The 23,282-nt window shown below is 42.6% G+C and overlaps 1 protein-coding gene across 6 annotated transcripts in view; it reads right to left on the reverse strand.

The window, feature by feature from the left end:
* The window catches only part of LOC137377617 (phosphatidylinositol-binding clathrin assembly protein-like), a 168,900-nt gene that overhangs the window by 135,966 nt on the left and 9,652 nt on the right, over positions 1-23,282 (reverse strand). The gene's annotated exons all lie outside the window — the stretch shown is intronic.

Consider the following 23,282-nt stretch of genomic DNA (forward strand, 5'->3'; position numbering starts at 1 on the left):
ATAAAAAAAAATCACTTACAATTCTTTTTCCTTCGACGGCCATTTTTAGCACATTGTTCACTTTTTGAGAAAGGTCCACGTTTTAAAAGACAGTCATTTTTATAACTTCAGATTTTTGTCTATACTTTTTGCATCATCGCACTTCTTGTGCATATGACAACCCTCTTAAAAGAGCTATCGGTACTGGAAATTATTGTCGTCTAATGCTAACTGAACTCTGGATGGCAAGAAAGGACTGCCAAGACAGAGAGGAGAAAATAAAAACCTTGAACAACAATCCCCAGACTACTAGAGGGAGACTGCACAACTGCAGCACAAATAATGAAGTAAACCTAGAAAATGCCACTGACTTCACGATGACCTGAGCGGTGTAAATGAAATTTAAACAGCTATGGCAAACCTATCTGGAGAGCACTGCAAATGATCCAGTCATTAATGCATCATTATTATAGTGAGTTCCCAGCAATTTCAGACCCATAAGTCCTGCAATTATAGAATGCAGGTAGGGGTTGGTAGGGAGCAGGCAGTGGAGATAGGAATAGTAAACTTTAGCACAGAAAGACTAAATAGAAAAATAGGCTCACTTCAACATCTTCACAGATTTAGAGTATTTGACAAAAAAAAATTCACCCCGGAAGTCATAGTAATTGGTGTGTAGTGAATCATTAAATTTTTTCCTCCACCCCCAGACTGACTTAACACTGTTGTCTCTGCTTCCGAAAACAGGAAGCTCAGCAATTGTGCAGTTACTTCCTTCATCCCACCCCAAGCCAGGTCTTTAGTGAACTTATGAACTTAGAAAGCATTGTACTGTACAAAACAGCATACTGTAACATAAACATGCTCTGTAGGCTACTCAATTCTTCATGCATTTTGAAGGGCGTGAAAAATTCCTGACATCAGCCCTTAAATTACATTGCATCTTTGTCTATTTCTGCAAATTTAATTTCAATAAATAATACAGGGCCCCTTTTTCCATTCCTGAATGCTACTTACCTCTATATGATCACCTCTCAGACACCTCCTTCCTAGGCTAAAATGTCCAAGTTTCTCCAGTCTTTCGTCATAACAGCTTTTCTTTACACTGCCTCCAGCACTTCAATATTGCCCTCTCTCTTTGGTGACCAGAACTAGATGTTGAGTACTCAAATTGTAGTCTGACCAGAGCACTATAAAAGTTCAAACCTGGACCAGTGAAACCTTTAATAAAAGCAAAATACTGTGGATGCTGGAAATCTGAAATAAAAACAGAAAGTGCTGGTAATACTCAGCAGGTCTGGCAGCATCTGTGGAGAGAGAAGCAGTTAACATTTCAGGTCAGTGACTTTTCATCAGAACCTGTCTGCAGTTGTGAGGAAATGTCAATGACCTGAAACGTCAATTCTGCTTCTCTCCACAGATACAGCCAGACATGCTGAGTATTTCCAGCTAAAGGCCTGCTACCCGACCCGAACCCGATGGGACCCGACATGTGTCGGGTTCAGGTTGAGTCAGGTTGCACTTCTGGGTCCGGCATTCGGGCTCAGGTCAGGCTGGATCGGACACGCTCCACCACCACCTCAGGTAAGTGACTCTAACGTTAATTTACTTTTTGGACTTTAAAGGCAGTTTTGTTAGTTATTTTAAGCTTATGTAGGAAAGGAAGAAAAGTGAAAAACAGAAGATAAGTTAACTGATGGTCAGGTCGGGAAAAAAGTGAAAGGACTCAGGCCAGGTCCTGAGCAGGCCTTTGTTTCCAACACTTGGCGTTTTTATTCCAATGGAACCTTTATCATCTTAACAAAACTACAGTCAGCCAGTGTTAACACTTGCAGCATTTTAGGTAGATCTGTATCCTTAGATGTTTAATAGAAACCAGTGGTTTTCAAACTAATGTTGGGAACCCCTACAAATGTTAATCATGTGCTAAGTAAAAAAAAAAACTGAAATCTGCTTCATCGATCTTGTTGTGGACCCCCCTCATTTTCAAACTGGAATCCCCAGACATGTGATATTCAAGAACTGAAGAGCTCGTGACACTATTCAAAGAGCAGGGCACTCTCTCCGGTGCCCTGGCCAACTTTCTTCCTTCTACCAATGTCACCAAAAACAGCTTATCTAGTCACCCATTTCATTCAGTACAAGATGACTGCTGTGGTTGTCTATGTGACTTCCTGTTTCTAATACAGTTGTGCTAATTTGCACACAGTGGTTTAGGGAGAGAGAAACTATTCTGCTGCTGTGCAAAGGGTTGGGTTGGCTGCAACTAGCTTTGTGCTTGAGCATAAGCATGTATGACTACAGTATGCACCAGTGACAGCAAACTGATCTAAGTACAGCTGACAAGACAAATGACTGCCTAACTTTTTGTTGAAAGTTGCTTTGTACTGGCTTATGCAAAACAAAATTGAAGAAAGACAATCTCCTTGTCAATTTGTTTGCTTATAAATGATTACAACTGACAGCAAGCCAAGAGTCTATAACTTGTATTTTTTTTTTAAATATAGTGAAGCACTAGTGCCAGAAGTACAGTAAAATAGCCAGAAACTTTTTCTAGCTAGCAATGGTGGAGCTGTTTGACTGGGTTTAGTTTGAAAGCAAGACCAGAATGCTGTAAAATGAGTGAAACAGATTCTCAGGACTGAATTTTTATCAGCCCCTCGACGCCATGGGTCGTGGCGGGAAGGCCCGTAAAATGCTAGCAAGAGCGGCCTGCCTCGACCCATGACACCGAGAAGGCCCCGCTGAATATTAGCGGCGGCGGTGAGGCCTCAGTGCGTCCCCCCCACCACTTGGCGGTCCGGCCTTCATTAAAATATTAAAATGAGGATAATTAACATTCAACTTAACTTACGTGCCAGCAGTCATTCCACTCCGATTTTACAGCTCATCGGCCACAACCCGCGCGCTGGCGCGAGACACTGGTGTGGAGGGGGAAGGAATACAATTATCAGGGCGGGAGGGGTGGGGAAGCGGGGAAATCTATACCTATTGGTTGTGGGGATGGTGGGAAGGGGTTGATGGGCAAAAGTGAAGAGGCGGGGTGGGGGGGGAGAAAGTTGTGGTTTGGAATAATGTTCATGTCTTACAAATTGCAACGAAAACAAACACGGGGTTGGGGGGGGGGGGGGAAGAAAGGGCCTCCGGCATTTATTTCAATTTCTACACTCAATGCAACAAAACATTTTAAAAATTAAAATCACTAAAGGGCTTGAAGCCCTTTAAAGTGGCGCGGCGCCTGCGCGGTGGTGCCGACGCCATTGCCGGGGATCCGGCCGCTGCCCCCTCTGTCATCGGGGGCAGCCGCTCCGCCCCCTCTATTTAAATGAACCCCCTCATATAATTTTGCGGGGGCGGTGCAGCAGCACTTCAGAGTTGGAAGGTTGCCGCCTTCACATTGCGCCACCGCGGAGCGCTGATAAAATTCAGCCCTCAGGTGTCTATAAATTCTACGCAGTACAATCAGAGTTAAATAAAAGTGTACCATACTTGATTGAGCACAAATCTGATTGATGCATTTTTTTTGTTCGCAGTTGATAAAATCACTTACTTCATTTTTTCCTTGCATGATCTTCCACTGTTTTGACTATTTAGCTTCAACCTTGGTTATCAGATTGTTTCTGAACTGACCTCTTTCAAAACAGGGTGGTGCAGTGACAGAACACTATTTTCTAGCTCTGAAATCTAAATTAGAATCTAGCAAATTACTAATATTTTGCCCCTTAGGAATAACTTAGATGGGACAATGTACCAAAAAAAACAAATGCCATCAGCAATGGAATATTACTTGCACTGGTGTAGATATCTCATCATACTCACAAGAATGTTCAAGTGCAATTTATGTATCTTTTACAGTTTATACTATGCACAGCAGCTTTCCATCAAGAAGGCTCAAGTGAGAACTATTACAGAATGCTTACCATCAACCTGTAACAACACTCAAGAAGCTCAACACCGTCCAGGACAGTTCAGTGCTGCAAAATGCAATATCTAGCTCCTATGTCCATCACTTTGGTTGTAGCCTTTATAATTTGCAGGCTACACTGCAGCCTCAATAAAGCGATTCCCTTGTGACCTTCACGATCAAAGTCTAGAGCAGCAATGTTGTGGGAACATAATCATCTCCTAGCTCCCCTTTCAAGTCGCACATTGCCATGGCTTGGAGACATATCACCATTCCTTCCACACTGCACCTTGGAATTGCCCAACGCTATTAGCAGTGCATTCATCACCAGAAAGTTTAGGGTTAATTTATGAGGGCAGATTACATAAACTTGCCTTGGATATAGAAGAGTGAGGGACAGTCTGATTGAGGTGGTGAAAATGTTAAAAGGATTTGATAGATTTCCATTTCTACCCTATTTCCTCTGATGGGAGAAATCAAGAAAAAGGGAACACAATCTTAAAACTCGACAGGGGCTACTCGGGAGCAAAATCAGGAAGTACTTTTTCCATATAAAGTGCAGTACAAATCTGGAACTCTCTCCCCCAAAAAAGATACTAGGACAACTGGAGCTTTCAAGACTGAAAATGGACAAGAGTTTTGATGTTAAGGGTATCAAGAGATGTGGAGCAAAGATGGGGGAAAATGGAGTTGAGCTCCAGATCAGCTGTAATATAGTTGAACAGTAGAGCAGATTCGAGGGGTTGAATGGTCTACCTTCTGTACCTACAAGGGCTGCAGTGGCTCAATGAAACCCATCGCCTTCTCAGAGAAGCTAAGGATTGGCACCAAGTGCAGCATTGCCAGTGCTACCCACATACTAAGAATAAAAACACAACACAACTGTTTCAATCTACATTCAAAATGTTTTGTTTTCTACTTTATAATTGAAGTATTGCAAAAATTGTCATTTATGCTATAAAATGACATTGCTGACTTAACTCAACATCTCTACATGCAAAAAGGTAACACAACAAGTTGCATTTATATAGCACCTTTAACATAGTAAAATATCCCACAGTGCTTTACAGGAGCATTATCAACCAAATTTTGACACTGAGCCAAGTAGGGCAGATGACCAAAGTGATATGATTTAAGGAGCATCTGAAAAGGAGGAAAGACAGGCAGAAATGCAGAAAAGTTTAGGGCTTCAGCAGCTAAAGGCACTATGGAGCAATTAAAATCAGGAATCTGCAAGAATTGGAGAAGCGCAGATATCAGAGTTGTATGGCTGGAGATTACAGAGATTGGGAGGGGCGGGACCATGGGGGGGGAAATTGCAAACAAGAATGAGAATTTAAAAAGAAATCAAAGCATTGCTTAACTGGGAGCCAATATAGGTCAACGAGCACAGGGGTGATGAATGAACTGGATTTGGCACAGGATATAGGCAGCAGAATTTTGGATTAGTTTAAGTTTATGGAGGATGGGAGACCAGCCAGGAATATGTTGAAATAGTCAAATCGAGGGGTAACAAAGGCATGGATAAGCAGCAAATGAACTCAGGCAGGGACAGAATCAGGTGATGTTAAGGAGGTGAAAATAGGCAGTCTTAGTGATGGTGCTGATATGTAATCATTAGCTCATCCTGGGACAAATACAACACCAAGGTTGCGAACACTCTAGTCCAGCATCAGACACTTGCCAGGGAGAAGAACAGTCGGTGGCTAGGGATTGGAATTTATGGCGGGGACCAAAGACAATAGCTTCAGTCAATCCAAAATTTAGTTGGAGAAAATTTCTGCTCATCCAGTACTGGATGGCAGACAAGCAGTCTGACAACTGAACAGTGAAAGGGTCGAGAGAAGTGATGCGGTACAGCTGGGTGTTGTCAGTGTTTTTCTGAACCTGATGATGTGCTTTGGGATGATGTTGCTGCAAGGCAGCATGTCGATGAGAAAAAGGAGGGGGCCAAGGACAGATCCTTGGGGGACACTAAAGCTAATGGTGCGGGAGTGATGCAGTGCACAAAGCATTTTAACAAATCACCACTACTTCCATATCAGCCTCTTTTGGAGTGTTCTCTCGTTCCCTCACTTCCCAAAAAGTAGCCATTGCATGGGATAAATGTTGGATTCTTGGAAGTAAAAGAAAAAGAAAGACTTGCATTTATATAGTGTCTTCTACAGCATCCCAAAGCAGCTTACAGTCAACAAAGCACTTTTGAAGTGCAGTCACTGTCAAAGTAGAAAATGCATAAACAATTTACACACAGCAAGCTCCTGTGAAGCGCCTTAGGATGTTTTCCTACTTTAAATAAACTCTTATTTTCCACATTCATTCTTGGGATTTGGGCCTCAGTGGCAAGGCCCATCCATTTATTACCCACTTTTCGTTGCCCCAAGAGGTGGTGGTAAGTCTGCTTACTAGGCTAGTACAGAAAGTAGTTCATATATAGGCCAGAAAACCAGCAGGTTTCCTTTCTTAAAAGGAATTAGTTAACTGGTTGGGGCTTTAACAACAATCTGACAGCTTCGTGGTCACTATCACTGATACCAGTTTTTTATTCCATAATTTATTAAAACTAAATTCAAATTCTCAAAATGTTAAGGTGGAGTTTGAACTCACATTGTCTGGACTGGAAAGCACAAATACATTTTTCAATTTGAGTACCTAGTCAACATTATAACTACTGTAACATTCTGTTTGCCAATTGATAGTTTGGACATTTTGATTACTTTAACATGATCAAATGAGATAGCCAGTCTGTGAAAATCAACAGGTTAAGCAGTAAAAAGGAGAAAGTATTATCCAAGTTTCAGCATCCGAGGGTCCACTGAAACAATGGGCTAGCAGTTCGAGGGTTTGATGCCATGGCCAAAATTTTAATGGAAAATCATATTTTACGTGAATGTAAACGCTATATAATCATGATGGGTTTTGCTTCTGCTTAATTTGACAAACTATATGCATATTCACCATTACACATTATATCTATACGAGGCCTGGACAACGTATGTCAGCTAAGAGCGACAGCTCAACTCATTGCATCTTCGCTGCCTCCGGAAAATCCTTGGCATCAGGTGGCAGGACCGTATCTCCAACGTAGAAGTTCTCGAGGCGGCCAACATATCCCCAGCATATACATCCTTCGAAGCCAGCAGCGCTTGAGATGGTTTGGCCATGTGAGCTGCATGGAAGATGGCAGGATCCCCAAGGATGCAATGTACAGTGAGCTCGTCACTGGTATCAGACCAACCGGCCATCCATGTCTTCGCTTTAAAGACGTCTGCAAACGCGACATGAAGTCCTGTGAAACTGACCACAAAGTCGTGGGAGTCAGTTGCCTGTGATCGCCACAGCTGACGGACAGTCATAAAGGCGGGGCTAAAGAGTGGCGAGTCGAAGAGACTTAGCAGTTGGCAGGAAAAAAAGACAGAAGCGCAAGGAGAGAGCCAACTGTGTAACAGCCCCAACAACCAATTTTATCTGCAGCACCTGTGGAAGAGTCTGTCACTCTAGAATTGGCCTTTATAGCCACTCCAGGCACTGCTTCACAAACCACTGACCACCTCTAGGCGCTTATCCATTGTCTCTCGAGACAAGGAGGCCAAAGAAGAATACGAGTGTTATTTATCCATCAGTTGAGATCAAGCATATATGGTGATAACGCATATACTTTCAAGTATGCACAAATTAAAAAGGCTCATAGTTCAGCCTGCAAATGACTACCCCAGATTTCTTTATATATCATGTTATATTCTGATTTGTAACTAATGTGGACTGGCCTTTGGGAACAGACTTTTGCCAGGAAGTATTATGGCATAACTGAATCATAATGATCCCACACTTGGAGCCCAGCACAGCATTATAACCTGCCACACGCCACCCGACCAAGTCAAACTTCCCCAATTCACCCTTGCTCCTAGCTCTAAATCCACATTTTTTTTTCTCTACTTTCTGTCCTATTCCTGATGTCCTCCCTGCTCATCAGCACTATGAGACCCATCTTCTACCCTCTCGACAATCCCCACTAACCTGCTCGCTACCAGTCTTCCCTTCCCATACCAGCTGACATCGTAAACCACCCCCTCTCCTCACGTGCTATCATCTCCCTTTCAAAACTGCAGTCATCATCCCCTCCTCAAAAAGCCCTCTGCTCGTGCAAACTACCACCCTTTCTTTTGGAGCGCACGGTCGATTTGTTTAAGTGTGCAGTCACGCACACACAGTAATTGAAGAGGCCGGCTTATGCGCGGCCGACGTGCAGGCATTCAAGTTGCACCTCAGTCTCCCGATACATTGAATTTAAATTTCTCATCCATGTGTTCAAATCTCTTTATCGTCTTGTTCTTATTTCTGGAACTTCCTCCAAACCTGCAGCGCTCCCCCGCCCTGTACTCTTTACTCCTGACCAAGGCCTCTTGTAATTCCCTCCTTTCCTCTGCCCCAAAATTGCCTTCAATCACCTATGTCAGCTTCTTTGCAATCCCCTCTCTTCCTTAAAATTCATTTTTGATCAAGCTTTTGGTTACTATTCCAAATTTCTCCTTCTTTGGCTTGATAACACTTTTCCTTATGACTCAGAAAAATGTCCCAAGGCACTTCAATGTTGAAAGTGCTATAGTAATGCTGATTTCTTCCCCTGCAGCCGGAGCATAGAGGTCAGTTATTGATCAATTGGAAACCTGATGTCGCCTGGTCTCCTTGAATGTAAAACTAAATATTCAATTTACTTGAGAATTTTAAGCCTACTGGATTACGACGAGGCGGTTCTGACAAAATCCAAATCATGTTACACCATCTCCAGAAAATAGGAAGCACCGTGGATTCAAATTTATAACTTGCAGCCTGTCACAATCTTGCATGTAGATTTAAAATGAAAAGTGCTCAATAGACACTGGGATGTAAAGAATAATCTTTAAACTAAGCGCATATATTAGATCTACTCCATAAGAGTTTAAAAAATGACTGCTTACGAAACAATATAAAATGTTAACTGAACTTAAAACAAACCTTCCTGAAATGATGCCATTTTACCCCATACTCCAACATTTCCTTCTCAGCAGCCTGCAAATGTAGCTACTTGTCAAAGCAAGTTTAATAACCCTAAGTTTCATTTGTCATTTTAAGAGAAACGACAGGCTAAAAGTTCTAAAATTCTGAAGCTTCTTACTAAAATCCTGCAATCTACACAACATGAAGCCTGTCTAAAGAAGTCACGATAACTTGCAGGTGGAAAAAAAACTGCAAAAGTAATTTTAAATGGCAGACCTGAAAAAAAACATTCTTCCCACAACCTAGTGACTGCTCCTCCTCAACTATTACTCTTAACTCCAGATCAGGTTTACATTTATATTCAGTAACACGCCAACATGCATTCCTCCCCTCCATACCTTTTTGTTTAAATTTCAACTGTTCACATATTCTTAGACAGTCCTCTGCCATCTTTCAGTGAGCTTAATGTTCACAAGTAAATTGGATATTTAGTTTTACATTCAAGGAGACCTGGAGATATCAGGTTTCCACTTGGTCAACAACTGGCCTCTAATCTCCGGCTGCAGGGGATGAAATCCGCCAGGGTATATCTGTCGATGCGTGAAATGTACATGGGGTAAAACCAAGCTGACCCTTATGAACAAGCTGGTTTATAAGGCCTGTGTTGTCAGCACCTTGCTGTATGGCTGTGAAACTTGGGCAACTTATAGATACCAGGAAAAGCAGCTCAATAATTTCCATTTCATTGTCTTTGGTGCATTATGGGTATATCCTGGCAGGTCAAAATCACAAATGTGGGAGTCCTCTCAAAGACAGAGCTCCCAAATGCGTTGGCACGAATCAAAAAAGGTGACTTTGGTGAATCGGACATGTCCGCTGGATGGAAGGCAGTCGCATACCTAAGAACCTTCTGTATGGTGAGGTAGCCAGGGCCAGATGACCAGTGGGGCGCCAAAAGCTCCACTTCAAGGATGCTTGCAAGCGTGTTATGATGGCCCTAAATGTTGACCATCACACCTGGGACTCACTAGCTGGAGAAAGAGGGACATGGTGACACATCCTGTGGACTGGTGTATACTAGCACAACGACCAGTTGCTACAGCAGCTTGGCAACAGGCACCAACATCAAAAACAACAACTCTCAGCATCACTTGGCAGCTTCACACACAGCACTTGTGGCAAAACCTGCCTCTCAAGGATTGGCCTTCACAGCCACCAGCACCAAGAGAAGACACCCCACCTAAATGGATTGTTGGCGGCATGTCCATTATCTTTCACAGATGGAAGGATGCCAACCATATTTGTGATCTAGTTTCTTTTGGAAAACACAATTGCCTGGGTGTTGATTTAGACAGGATCAGCATCAAATGGTATGCCGTCTGCAGTCAAAAAGCCTGCTAACACAGTAAGCTTACAAAGTGAGGATAGCCACTTGAAAGGATAACAAACGTATGGACACTAATGCAATTATACCCAGCATGAATGAGTAGATTCAGGAAAGGAGCAAATAACTAACTAACTTGCTTGAGTTTATTTGATGAGTAATAGAGACGATTGATGAGGATAATGCAGTTTATGTGATGCACATGGACTTCAAAAAGGCATTCAATAAAATGCCACATAACAGGCTTGTCAACAAAGTTAAAGCCCATGAAATAAAAGGAACAGTAGCAGCATGGATACGAAATTGGCTGAGTGACAGGAAGCGGAGAGTAGTTGTGAGTCATAAAATAAAAACAAGAAATGCTGGAACCACTCAGCAGGTCTGGCAGCATCTGTGGAAAGAGAAGCAGAGTTAACGTTTCGGGTCAGTGACCCTTCTTCTGAACTAGCAAATATTAGAAATGGCAAAGGTTATAAGCAAATGAGGCGGGGATGGGGCAAGAGATAACAAAGGAGAAGGTGTAGATTGGACAAGGCCACATAGCTGACCAAAAGGTCATGGAGCAAAGGCAAACAATATGTCAACGGTGTGTTGAAAGACAAAGCATTGGTACAGATAGGGTGTTAACAGACTGAAGATTGAACAGCAGCAAGTACAAACATGAAAAAAAACAGTGGGTAAGCAAACTGAACAAACTAAGATGAAATGAAATTAAACAAAAAAAAAAGTGAAAAATAACTAAAAATAAAAGTAAAATGGGGGGCCCGTCATGCTCTGAAATTATTGAACTCAATGTTCAGTCCGGCAGGCTGTAGTGTGCCTAATCGGAAAATGAGATGCAGTTCCTCGAGCTTGCATTGATGTTCAGCGGAACACTGCAGCAAGCCCAGGATAGAGATGTGAGCATGAGAACAGGGGGGGAAAAAAAGTGTTGAAATGGCAAGCAACCAGAAACTCAGGGTCCTGCTTGCAGACTGAGCGAAGGTGTTCTGCAAAGCGGTCACCCAGTCTGCGTTTGGTCTCCCCAGTGTAGAGGAGACCACATTGTGAGCAGCGAATACAGTATACTACATTGAAAGTAGTACAAGTAAATCGCTGCTTCGCCTGAAAGGAGTGTTTGGGGCCTGGGATAGTGAGGAGAGAGGAGATAAATGGGCAGGTATTACACCTCCTGCGATTGCAGGGGAAGGTGCCATGGGACGGGGACGAGGTGGTGGGGGTAATGAAGGAGTGGACCAGGGTGTCGCGAAAGGAACGATCCCTTCGGAATGCTGACAGGGGAAGGGAGGGGAAGATGCGTTTGGTAGCGGCATCACGCTGGAGGTGGCGGAAATGGCAGAGGATGATCCTTTGGATATGGAGGCTGATGGGGTGGAAAGTTGTGAGTCGTTGTTTTTCGTACTAGAGGAAGGTATGTAGTGAGATTCTCCAAAGGTAGGCGCTTTTCTTGAAATATATTCATGATCTAGACTTGAGTGTAGAGGGCACAATTTCAAAATTTGCAGTCGACACAAAACTTGGAAGTATTGTGAACTGTGAGGAGGGTAATGATAAACTTCAAGAGGACACAAACAAGCTTGTGGAATGGGCAGACAAGTGGCAGATGAAATTCAATGTAGAAAAATGTGAAGTGATTCATTTTGGCAAGAACAGGGAAGGCAATATAAATTAAAGGGTATAATTCTAAAAGGAGTGCAGGAGCAGAGGGACCTGGGGGTATAAGTGCAGAAAGTTGGCAGGGCAGGTTGAGAAGGTGGTTAAAAATAATCTGGGATCCTGGACTTTATAAATAGGGACATAGAGTACAAGAACAAGGAAGTTATGATAAAGCTGTATAAAACACAGATTCAGTCTCAACTGGAGTATTGTGTCCCGTTCTGGGCACTGCACTTTGGGAAGAATGTTAAAGCATTAGAGAGGGTACAGAAAAGATTCACAGGAATGGCTCCAGGAATGAGAAACTTCAGTTACATGGATAGATCATGACAGGTCAAAATCATGAGGGGTCTGGATAGAGTAGATAGGGAGAAACAGCTTCCATTGGTGGAAGGATCCAGAACCAGAGGACACCGATTTAAGGTGAGTGGCAAAAGTAACTGCAACATGAGGAAAAACTTCATACAGCGAATGGTTAGGATCTGGAATACACTGCCTGAGAGTGTGGTGCAGGTAGGTTCAATCGAAGCCTTTAAAAGAGAACTGGATAATAATCTGAGAAGAAAAAAATTTTCAGGGCTATGAGGAAAAGATAGGGGAGTGGGACTAGGCAAGTTGCTCTTGCAGAGACACCACAGGCTGAATGGCCTCCTGTGCTGTAACCATTCTACATACATGTGGATGCAGGCGGCACTATTCCTGCTGGTACATGAAATCAGGTTTGTACTATAGAGTAACTTTAAAACCAAATGATGGGAAACAGCTAATTTTTTGTTACATTAGTTACCTGTTTTTCTACTGACAGAGGTAAATGCACACAAGTGGCCTAAGCTAAGGGATATGCAAAAAAATCTTTTTTCTGCCCCCAACTATCAAGGAGCTCCTTCAAGAAAACGCACACAAGAGCGAGAGCAATCTTTATTGCAATAGCCGAAGGTTGAATAGCTTGCTGATACTGGCTGACCTAGGATCAAACAAAAAAATAATGGCCACTTGTAGGTATGGAAGGGAAGCCAATTTAGCACCTTCAGCAGAGGCGAATTAAATTGTAAGAAACAAATACATAAGCCACAATACAACACTGGTTGACCTGGAAGTCAAACCATCAGCACAGTCTGAACTTCTCACTCTCATAAATTGACATAAGCCTCACCAGGAAGTTTGCTTTCAAATCTGATGTCCTTTTACATTAAGCAAAACAAGATAGACACTAACGTAACATCAAGATCGGCGCAGGCTTGGAGGGCCGAATGGCCTGATGGCCTGTTCCTGTGCTGTACTGTTCTTTGTTCTTTGTAACAATGTACAAATTCATTAAAAAACAAACTTCCGAATTCCATTAAATAGAAAATATCGCACGGATCTGGTGCAATATAATTTATTACAAAGTAGCAGATTTCCTGTGGTATTGCTGACAGTGATATGATGCTATATTTTGTCTCATGTATGGGTATAACATATCAGGTCATATGAATTATCAGAATATTCAGAGTTTTTGTTAATTGTGGGATTCTTAGCGGCATTTTGGGGCTCTAATTCCACATTTGTGCATATTTTCAAGGAGTCTACAAAACAGTGGTTTGATTAGCATTACGTGTTTATGTCATTAACGTTATCTTTTCCTGTTTGTTTTGAGACCAGCATACAGAGGAATGTGGTTGGGACAATGTTGCAGATAGATATGAGATAGGTTGTAGAAACTGCCTATAGTTTGGGAATGGGGAATGTGCAAGAAGCTAGAACTGAGGGTAATTCTGGAATCTGAAAGCATGATAGTGGTGGGGTATGTGGGGGGCAAGAAATGCACAAGAATCAGAGAGAGCCTGGAGGAGAAATGTGGGAAGTGGCAGCAGTGATAAGCATGGTCCTGGTGCTTGGGTGCACTGCGAAGAAATACCAGGACTCGGGCAGCCATGATTAGGGGATGTCAGGGAGTCCAGGGTGTGGGAGTAGGAAAGGCATCCAAGGGTGTGGGAATACTAGAAAGGGGCTGTCGGATGTAGTGTTGCTGGCAGGGTGTATTTGGTGTGGAAAGAGTAGGGGATGCCAGTCAAATGCAGTAGATAGGAATGTTCTCAGGGATAGGTAGCAAAACGCTGCAGGGAGTGGGAAGCGCTAGGCATTCAGAAAGGGTGTAAGGAATAAATGATTCTGCAGCAGTAGGGACAAGAGTATTTAAAATAGACACTGCTTAATATCTAAAGATTCATAAGTACACTTTCAGCACTGACTTAAATGTGACCAAATCACATCTAACACAAGATTTTTTTTGTTTCTGTGGTGGATTTATATTTGCACTAAGGCCAGGAGATATTCCAAGGCACTTTGATTCTGACCTTGCACATTGTAACCCAGAGCCCGCCAACCAGGTACAGACAATGACCAATAAACACCTGTTTAGCTACAATGGGAGAAACCGCTTCAGCAAGAACTAAAGCGGCACCATAGAAAATAAGAGAAAAAATCTTTTGTTACAGTAAATAATTGAGAAGGGCTTGCAAAGAGCAAATAATGTACTTACATCTTAATCCTGCAAACCAGTCAGTGGAATAGAATAATGTAAACAATGGAGGGTTGAGGTTTTGGAAAGTGAACATGGTAATTGGCATCGCAAGCAACTTTGAAAAGTGGTAGACAGATAGTAAACATACATATAAGCCCACATCACTTATTGTAAAATTTATACTGCCAGTTGTGTGACTGACTGTAATAAATTTGCTGTATTCATGCAACAGGCATACAGGTCACCCTTAAATTGCAGTGAAAGCATAGCAAATGTCAGAAACTGCACTCCAGGTCCCAGACTGCCCATGACCACCACAGAAGATCTACTCGTACATCCTTGGCCAAAGACAGCTGTAAACCATTCACTGGTATGTCACAAGAAGCCAAATATAATTTCTGTCCAGTTTAATTATGAACGATAAACAATTTGTTATTCAAAACAGAACAGTCAAAGGGCAACCCTTAACCTTCCAGCTAAGTTATCATGGATAATTCCCATGCTATGTTACACAACAACTTGATCACTTCTGGAATTCCCAGCTCAGACACACCCAAGCAAAGCTTCCCAACAAGGTTAAAAAAAACATTTTTATTCAAGATATCTTGTGTCAATCCCTGTCATCATGAAACAGTTCTCGGTTTCATAACTCCAAGTGAAGTGAGCTGGATGACACGCAAGCGGCACCATGTATCTTCTCATGCTCCCTTTCCAAAAAATGCAAGGGAATTCTGCAATACTTAAACAATCACTGAACATTTGACTTAACCCTCAAGATTAATGGGAGCTAACCAAACATGCTCAATGAATTTTACTGCAATCACTTTCATTTTATGTCAAAGGCAGCACCACTGAATAGAATAAACATGAAGGAAACAAGTGTACATGGTTTTGTGGCCGGGGTGAAGGAGACGAAGGATGCTGACTTCAGAACAAATCTGACATCAAGGGCTGGATTTTAGTCTGCCCTCTGGCCATTAATTGGCAATTGGGGGGCAATCACAGCTGAGTGACTGTTCCCCACACAATATAAGCTTATGACCCCCATTGGAGCCTGACAGCAGTATCCTGAAACCTGCGGGGAAAATCCTGCCTCAAGTGTCTGGGATTTGAATATACATATGGATGAAAATGGAATAGTTTAGGTCAGATGGTTTCACAGGTCGGCGCAACATCGAGGGCCGAAGGGCCTGTACTGCGCTGTAATGTTCTATGTTCTATTTGTCAATGTATTCTGAAATATTCATTTGAAGAAAGCTCAGTTTCTTTAGAATTAGCTCGGAGTAAAATGTTTTAAAATTTAAATTGAGGAGTCAGGTGGTCCAGCAGGTTGGCGGACTATCCTTTTTCCTCCAGCACCTAGTTTCAATTAAAATCAAGATGGAAGCATTCCCTTTGCAGGATATAAGCCCACTGTGAATGGAGTTTAGACAGCTTTACTTTAGCTTCTAGGAGACTTGGATTCATGCATATTCAGAACAACTGTTAATTTCACGAAGTGTTGTCATTAATGAGAAGTATGGGAAACAATGATTCATACTGATGCAGTGCTGGTATTGGGAGCAAGACATTCAACTGCAGCACTGTTATGGGAGTTTCACAGCCTCCAAGTATCAACAATGGGTGTTCATAATAGGCAGGTGGGGAAGGGGAGAAAGAGAATTTCAGCACTGGCATTCTTCACAATCACATACACCAGTTTTCCTTTCAAATTTAAAATTCACAGATCAATAAAAGAACTTTTATCCCATCTATTTAACTACTTTGCTATTATATAAAGTCTCCGATGAGAGCATTTGCCCATAGAAAAAAAATTACTAGGTCATGGAAATGAACCGTTTGTTAATATTCAGATTTTATATTCTTCCAATAGGGTTAGGGACACCAGATAAGCTTTCAAGATGCACCACCTCAATTTTCCAGGTGTAGTCATAGAAATAACAAGCTCCTACAAATTTAGCTTAGTTCTGTTTGCAATAAAAACAGATAAGTGGAGAATGGGTGCACAGTTTACTTAAACACCAGTGCACTAGACATTTTGAAGTAAGCCAGTTAAAACAAAGACATAGGAAAAAAGACTAGTGAAAAGGTAAATTAAAAGTGAATATAAATCAAAAAGAATAACTTTAAACAAAAAAGGAATTTTTTTTTTTTTGCAGTAAACAGACAACAAACATACATTCAGGATACAGAGGATGCCAAGACGGAAGAGTCTCAAGAGTTCAGCTTTGATGAAGCAACTGACCCTTTCCAACTCCTGTTTTTCTTTTAAAGCAACAGAATATGGATTCACAGCCACATAAACTTTAAAAGATGCTAAGTTCCTATCTCTATATTGCACCATCACTGACCGGGGCAAGTGCGATGCCATCACAAGCCACATGACAGGCTGGTTTCAGAGAAGCATCAGCAGAAGCCAGGGAAATCACCCGTACAATCAGCTAAGAATTATGTATGACAGGGAGGGAGAGTGAAAGTGGAAATCACATCTATCTGAGCATGTACAAGAACTCCATCATTATGTACATTGTTCAGAGTTGCCTAGTAGATCAAGTCAATAAAAATCAGGAATCACTTCCAAGACAAAAACTCTCTCCAAAACAAGCTATGCCCAAGAGAGGTAAATCACCATCTATAAATCCCTCCTTTATCTCTCACCAAACACTCTGATCACCTCTGCCCTTTTATCTCAACCCAAGACCCTTAGTGCCTTCAACTATGCAGTGCATCCCTTACTTTAATCAAAACTGACAAACATTTCAGCTGTTTCAGTCCTACTTTCTGGAAATTCCACTCAACAGAACAACTTGCAATTATATTGCACCTTTAAAGTAATAAAGCCATGGTACTTCATTGGAACGTAATATGACAGAGGGGGAGTGAGAGGGAGCAGAGAGGAAAAGAGAGCTTGTGTGGGAGAGTACGAGAGAAAGGCAGGATTAGGGAGGGATTGCCAGAGTTTCAGTCCTAAACAGCTGAAGGCATGGCTGCCAATGCAGGTGCAAAGGAAGTTAGGAACACACAAAAGACCAGAATTGGAGGAACACAGCTCGGAGGGTTGGAGGACATTAGAGATAAGCAGGTTGCAAGGTCATGGAAGGATTTCAACAGAAGGATGAGAATTTTAAATCTGCGTTGGTGGACTGGAAACCAATGTACGTCAGCCAGCAAAGGGATGATGGGTGAATGGGACTTGGTGTGAGTTAGGACACAGGTACAGTTTTGCACAAGTTCAAGATTAGTGCGTGGAAGTCGGTCAGGAGAGCAGAAACAGAGGTGGAAACGGGATACTACGGAGGTGGAAGCAGACCACCAACCAACACGCCACCCCCCACCCTGAGTCTAGCTTCCAACTTCCCACTCTTAAATAAATACTTTATCAGCTGTCTATTCAATCAAGCCTTTGGTCAATTCCAACTCCAAATTTACACTCAATTTTTACTTTTTTCTTCTCAGTCAGAGCTATACAGCACGGAACCAGACCCTTCGGCCCACCGTGTCCGCGCCGGCCATCAAGCCCATCTATTCTAATCCCGTTTCCCACCACTTGGCCCATAGCCTTCTATGCTATTGCTTTTCAAGTGCTCATCTAGATACTTCTTAATTGTTGAGGGTTCCTGCCTCTACCGCCCCTTCAGACAGTATGTTCCAGATTCCAACCACACTCTGTGTGAAAGAATTTTTCTTCAAATCCCCTCTAAACCTCCTGCCCCTTACCTTAAATCTATGCCCCCTGGTTATTGACCCCTCCGCCAAGAGAAAAAGTTTCTTCCTATCTACCCTATCTATGCCCCTCATAATTTCGTCTACCTCTATCAGGTCTCCCCTCAACCTTCTCGGCTCGAAGGAAAACAAGCCAAGCCTATCCAGTCTCTCTTCATAGCTGAAATGCTCCAGCCCAGGCAAAATCCTGGTAAATCCCCTCTGCACCCTCTCCAGTGCAATCACATCCTTCCTATAGTGTGGCGACCAGAACTGTACACAGTACTCCAGCTGTGGCCAACTAGTGTTTTCTACAGCTAAATAATATTGTCGTCACCGATCTCATTCTGCATGCCGTGGCAGCAGTCACACACTACTGCTGATTTGGGACGTATTTCCAGCGTGGCTAAACTTCCACCCATCATAAAGATGCATGCTGACCTGGCTAATCTTTCAGTATTGGGGTCATTTCAATGCATTTTGTTACTGACTAATTTAGTGCAATTAATACAGGGTATCAATCCTAGAGTTATTACAGTTCTATGCTATTGAATAAAAACAGGTCGAGTGATGAAAAAAAAATAATGCCCTTCTATTAAGCACCTTGGGATGATTTTCTATTTCTTTTCTTTGGCCGCCTTGTCTCGAGAGACGATGGGGAAGCAACTGGAGGTGGTCAGTGGTTGGGGAAGCAGCGCCTGGAGTGGCTATAAAGGCCAGTTCCAGAGTGACACACTCTTCCACAGGCGCTGCAGATACAATTGGTTGTCAGGGCTGTTACACAGTTGGCTCTCCCCTTGCACTTCTGTCTTTTTTCCTACCAACTGCTAAGTCTCTTCGACTCGCCACTCTTTAGCCCCGCCTTTATGGCGGTCTGCCAGCTCTGGCGATCACTGGTAACTGACTCCCACGACGTGTGGTCAATGTCACAGGACTTCATGTCGCGTTTGCAGACATCTCTAAAACGGACTTGAGGACTTCGGCATTGAAGATACGGTCCTGCCACCTGATGCCAAGGATTTTCCAGAGGCAGCTAAGATGGAATGAATTGAGACATTGCTCTTGGCTGACATACGCTGTCCAGGCCTCACTGCCTTAGAGCAAGGTACTGAGGACAACACTCGGATTTTTGTGTTCAGTGTCATGCGCCATTTTCCCACACCCTCTTGGTCAGTCTGGACATAGCAGCGGACGCCTTTCCTATGCGCTTGTTGATTTCTGTATCGAAGACAGGTTACTGGTGATAGTTGAGCCTAGGTAGGTGAACTCTTGAACCACTTCCAGAGCGTGGTCGCCGATATTGATAGATGGAGCATTTCTGACGTCCTGTCCAATGATGTTCGTTTTCTTGAGGCTGATGGTTAGGCCAAATTCGTTGCAGGCAGCCGCAATCCTGTCGATGAGTCTCTGCAGACACTCTTCTGTGTGGGATGTTAATGCAGCATTGTCAGCAAAAAGGAGTTCCCTGATGAGGACCTTCCGTACTTTGGTCTTCCTCTAAGACGGGCAAGGTTGAACAATCTGCCATCTGATCTTGCGTGGAGGAAAATTCCTTCTTCTGAAGACTTGAACGCATGTGAGAGCAGCAGTGAGAAGATCCCAAACAGTGTAGTTATGAGAACACAGCCCTGTTTCACGCCACTCAGGATAGGAAAGGGGTCTGATGAGGCACCGCTATGCTGAATTGTGCCTTTCATATGGTCATGGAATGAGGTGATGATATTTAGTAGCTTTGGTGGACATCCGATCTTTGCTAGTAGTCTGAAGAGACCACGTCTGCTGATAAGATCAAAGGCTTTGGTAAGATCTATGAAAGTAACGTAGAGGGGCATCTGTTTGTTCGCAGCATTTCTCCTGTAGCTGGCGAAGGGAGAACAGCATGTCAATGATGGATCTCTCTCTCGGCGGCAGTGGCATAGTGGTAATGTTACTGGGCTAATAATTCAAAGCCCAGGCTGATGCTCTGGGGGGCATGGGTTCGAATCCCATCATGGCAGATGGCGAAATGCCAGCATTTTCTATTACATAATTGCAAGTTAGTTGTTGTGTCACTTTCAAACACTTTATTGTCACAGGTTTGAGCTGGACAGGGAAACCAGATACATGGGTATTGAGTTCTCAAGTCCCTATAGCATTGATTGTACAGTTCTATGCTAAACACAGTTTGAACTGAACACTGATTGGACCATCAAATACCAGTACACTAAGCAATCATCATGCAGCTTGGTGCTGGTCCAAAGTTCCTATTACAACATATGCACATTGCACTATGCTGTTCAATGCAGCAAGTTTATTTACAGGCTTTTCACAATGTCATTTGCTGCAAGAGGAAACTGCCTAGAAGGGGAGACTTGAAGTTTAATAGGAGGTTACACCTGCCCCCTACCCCGGCTCCCCACTTTTTCACTAATTTCCTTGTTCTTGTTCTCTTGTGAAGGCACTGACTCCTTGATCAGTTACTGTTCTCAGGGCACCAATCTCAACTGGAATCAGGGGTGGAGAAAATAAAATCTAAATCCTCACATTTATATACACACAAAAAAGTTATTTAGAAACATAGGTACAGCAGTAAGGCATTCAGTTTGCACCTGTTCCGCCATTAAATTAGATCATGTTTAAATTTGTACTTCAACTCCATTTACCTGACTTAGATCCATATCCCTGGATACCATACCGAGTGAAAAAAATCAATCTCAATCTTGAAAATTTCAACTGACACAGCATTCTCAGCCTTTTGGAAGAGAGAATTCCAGATTTCCAGTACCCTTTGTGCAAAAGACTGCTTCTTGATTTCACCCCTGAATTGTCTATTTCTAATTTGCTCTGAGTTTCCCACCAAGGCAAATAGCTTCTCTGCACCACTCTATCAACTTCTTTTATCATTTTAAACACGTCAGTTAGATCTCCCTGCAACATTGTGAACTCAAATGATTAAAAGTCAAGTTTATGTGAGCACTGTTGATAATTTAATTCTTTAAGGCATCATTTTTGTGAATCTGTGCTGTACCTGCTCCAAGACTAATAGTACCTTCTGGGGATGCAGTGTCCAAAACTGAATGCATTACTTTGGTGAAGTCTGACCAAGGCCCTTTCCTCCTCTGTCCTTGCAAAATACCACATCTGCAACCTCCCTTTTCCCTCCAAAGTCCTTGAACGTGCTGTCACTTCCCAAATCTGTGATCCTTTCCCAAAATGCCACAATTGAACTGCTCCAATTTGATTTTTGTCCTTGCCACAGCAGTGAAATGGCATAATCAAAGTTACAAATTACATCAGAGCCATCAGGAGGCCACAGCTATGCATTATTATTGAGAAACTTAGAAGGCAGCCCAAACCAAAGGCGCACAGTACCAAGGATGAAGAATAGGAGAGATGATCCAACAGAAAGTAGTATTTTGAGAACACCAAATTTGGATTTTAAAATTCTATAGATTGCAGGGATAGGGAAGATTAAAGGATGCCACAGATTTATAGTGGGACTATGTCAAGACAAAACTGATGAAGCATCTGATCAAAAATCATTGATTTTCTACATGCTCACATTACCTTCCACTTTCCCCCTATGCCCCCGACCCTCCCCCGCAGAAAACGATTTCCAACCTCTCTCTTTTCTCACCTCCCTCCCCAAATGTCAATAGGCCAGGGAGGAATCCTGCAGGCACAGTAAAGGAAATAACCAAAACAGAAATAAGTCACCACAAAACAACAAAAAAAGGTTCTACATGCTGGACAATTGCATCCAGTTGAAATGAATTTTACAATTCCAAAAATGTACTCAAAACCCAACACTCCCATTGACAACCTGAATAATGCTGGATAGATTCAAAATTTCATTATTAGCTTCAAGTAATGCTGAACAGGTTACACAAGCGGCATAAGACAGAAGTTGCATTTATTGTGACACTGCCAGGAATTGCTTCCATCAAAATAATTTCAGCAATCACGTAAAAACTGTTGTTCTGACCTTCATGGGCTAACAAACATTGTAAATGGTTTCCTCTCCTCATATATTATCCCATTCGCTTTAAAAATCCACCCTGGACTCTTCTATTCTTCCAAACTTACACTCCATCTCCAACATCCATTCCATTTACAAAATTCTTGAAAGTGTTGTCACCTCCTAAATCTCTGCCAATCTTTCCTGCAACTCCTAGGTTACTACTTTTGCAGTCAGTTGAATCATCCCAAACCAAAATTACAAAATGACATCCTCTGTGACTGTGACCATGGTGATTATACTTCCACCTCAAACGCTCTTCAGCTTTTGATATGGTCAATTATATCACCTTCCTCTGGTGCCTTTCCTTTATTACCCTGCTTCAGCCCATCAGCTGCTGAAGTCCTCATCCATGTCTTTCACACCTCTGGACGCAACTATTCCAACACTCTATTGGCTGGTTTCACATTCTCCACGCTCGTCAAACCAGCTCATCCAAACATTTCCACCTCCCAAGTCCTGCTTATCCAGGATCTTGGTCCTCGTTAAACTACACTGGCTCCCAGTCCCTCAATGCCTCAAATTTATAATGTTTAAATTCCTTCATGATCTGACCCCATTGAATGTCTGCAACCTTCACCAGCTCTACAACCCCCATCCCATATGTCAAACTCTTCCTTACTTACTCTAGTCATTTTTGTATCCCCTCCACTTTACCCTAACATTTGTAGCCGTGGCTTCGACAATTGAGGATAATTCCCTCCTTAAATCCCTCTACATCTCCAGCTCTCTCTCCTCCTTTAAGGCCCTTCTTAAAACACACGTCTTTAATAAGGTTTTTGGTCACCAGCCTCTCCCCCACCAAAATATCTTCAGCTCTGCATCCTTTTCCAGCCTGATTACACTTTCGTGAAATGCCTTGGATTTTTTTAATGTTAAAAGAGCTAAATAAATACAATTGTTGTTTTATAAAATATTGTTGAGGTTCAATCTTCCTGTGCCACCCACCGCCTTCACCCCCCCCCCCCCCCCAAAAACTTGTATTTACACCCGAACAGCACTTTCCCTAAGCAGACAAAGAACAAAGAAGAACAAAGAAAATTACAGCACAGGAACAGGCCCTTCGGCCCTCCAAGCCTACGCTGATCCAAATCCTCTATCTAAACCTGTCGCCTATTTTCTAAGGGTCTGTATCTCTTTGCTTCCTGCCCATTCATGTATCTGTCTAGATACATCTTAA

The sequence above is a fragment of the Heterodontus francisci genome, chromosome 15, assembly GCF_036365525.1.
Source record: "Heterodontus francisci isolate sHetFra1 chromosome 15, sHetFra1.hap1, whole genome shotgun sequence".
NCBI classification, from domain to species: domain Eukaryota; kingdom Metazoa; phylum Chordata; class Chondrichthyes; order Heterodontiformes; family Heterodontidae; genus Heterodontus; species Heterodontus francisci.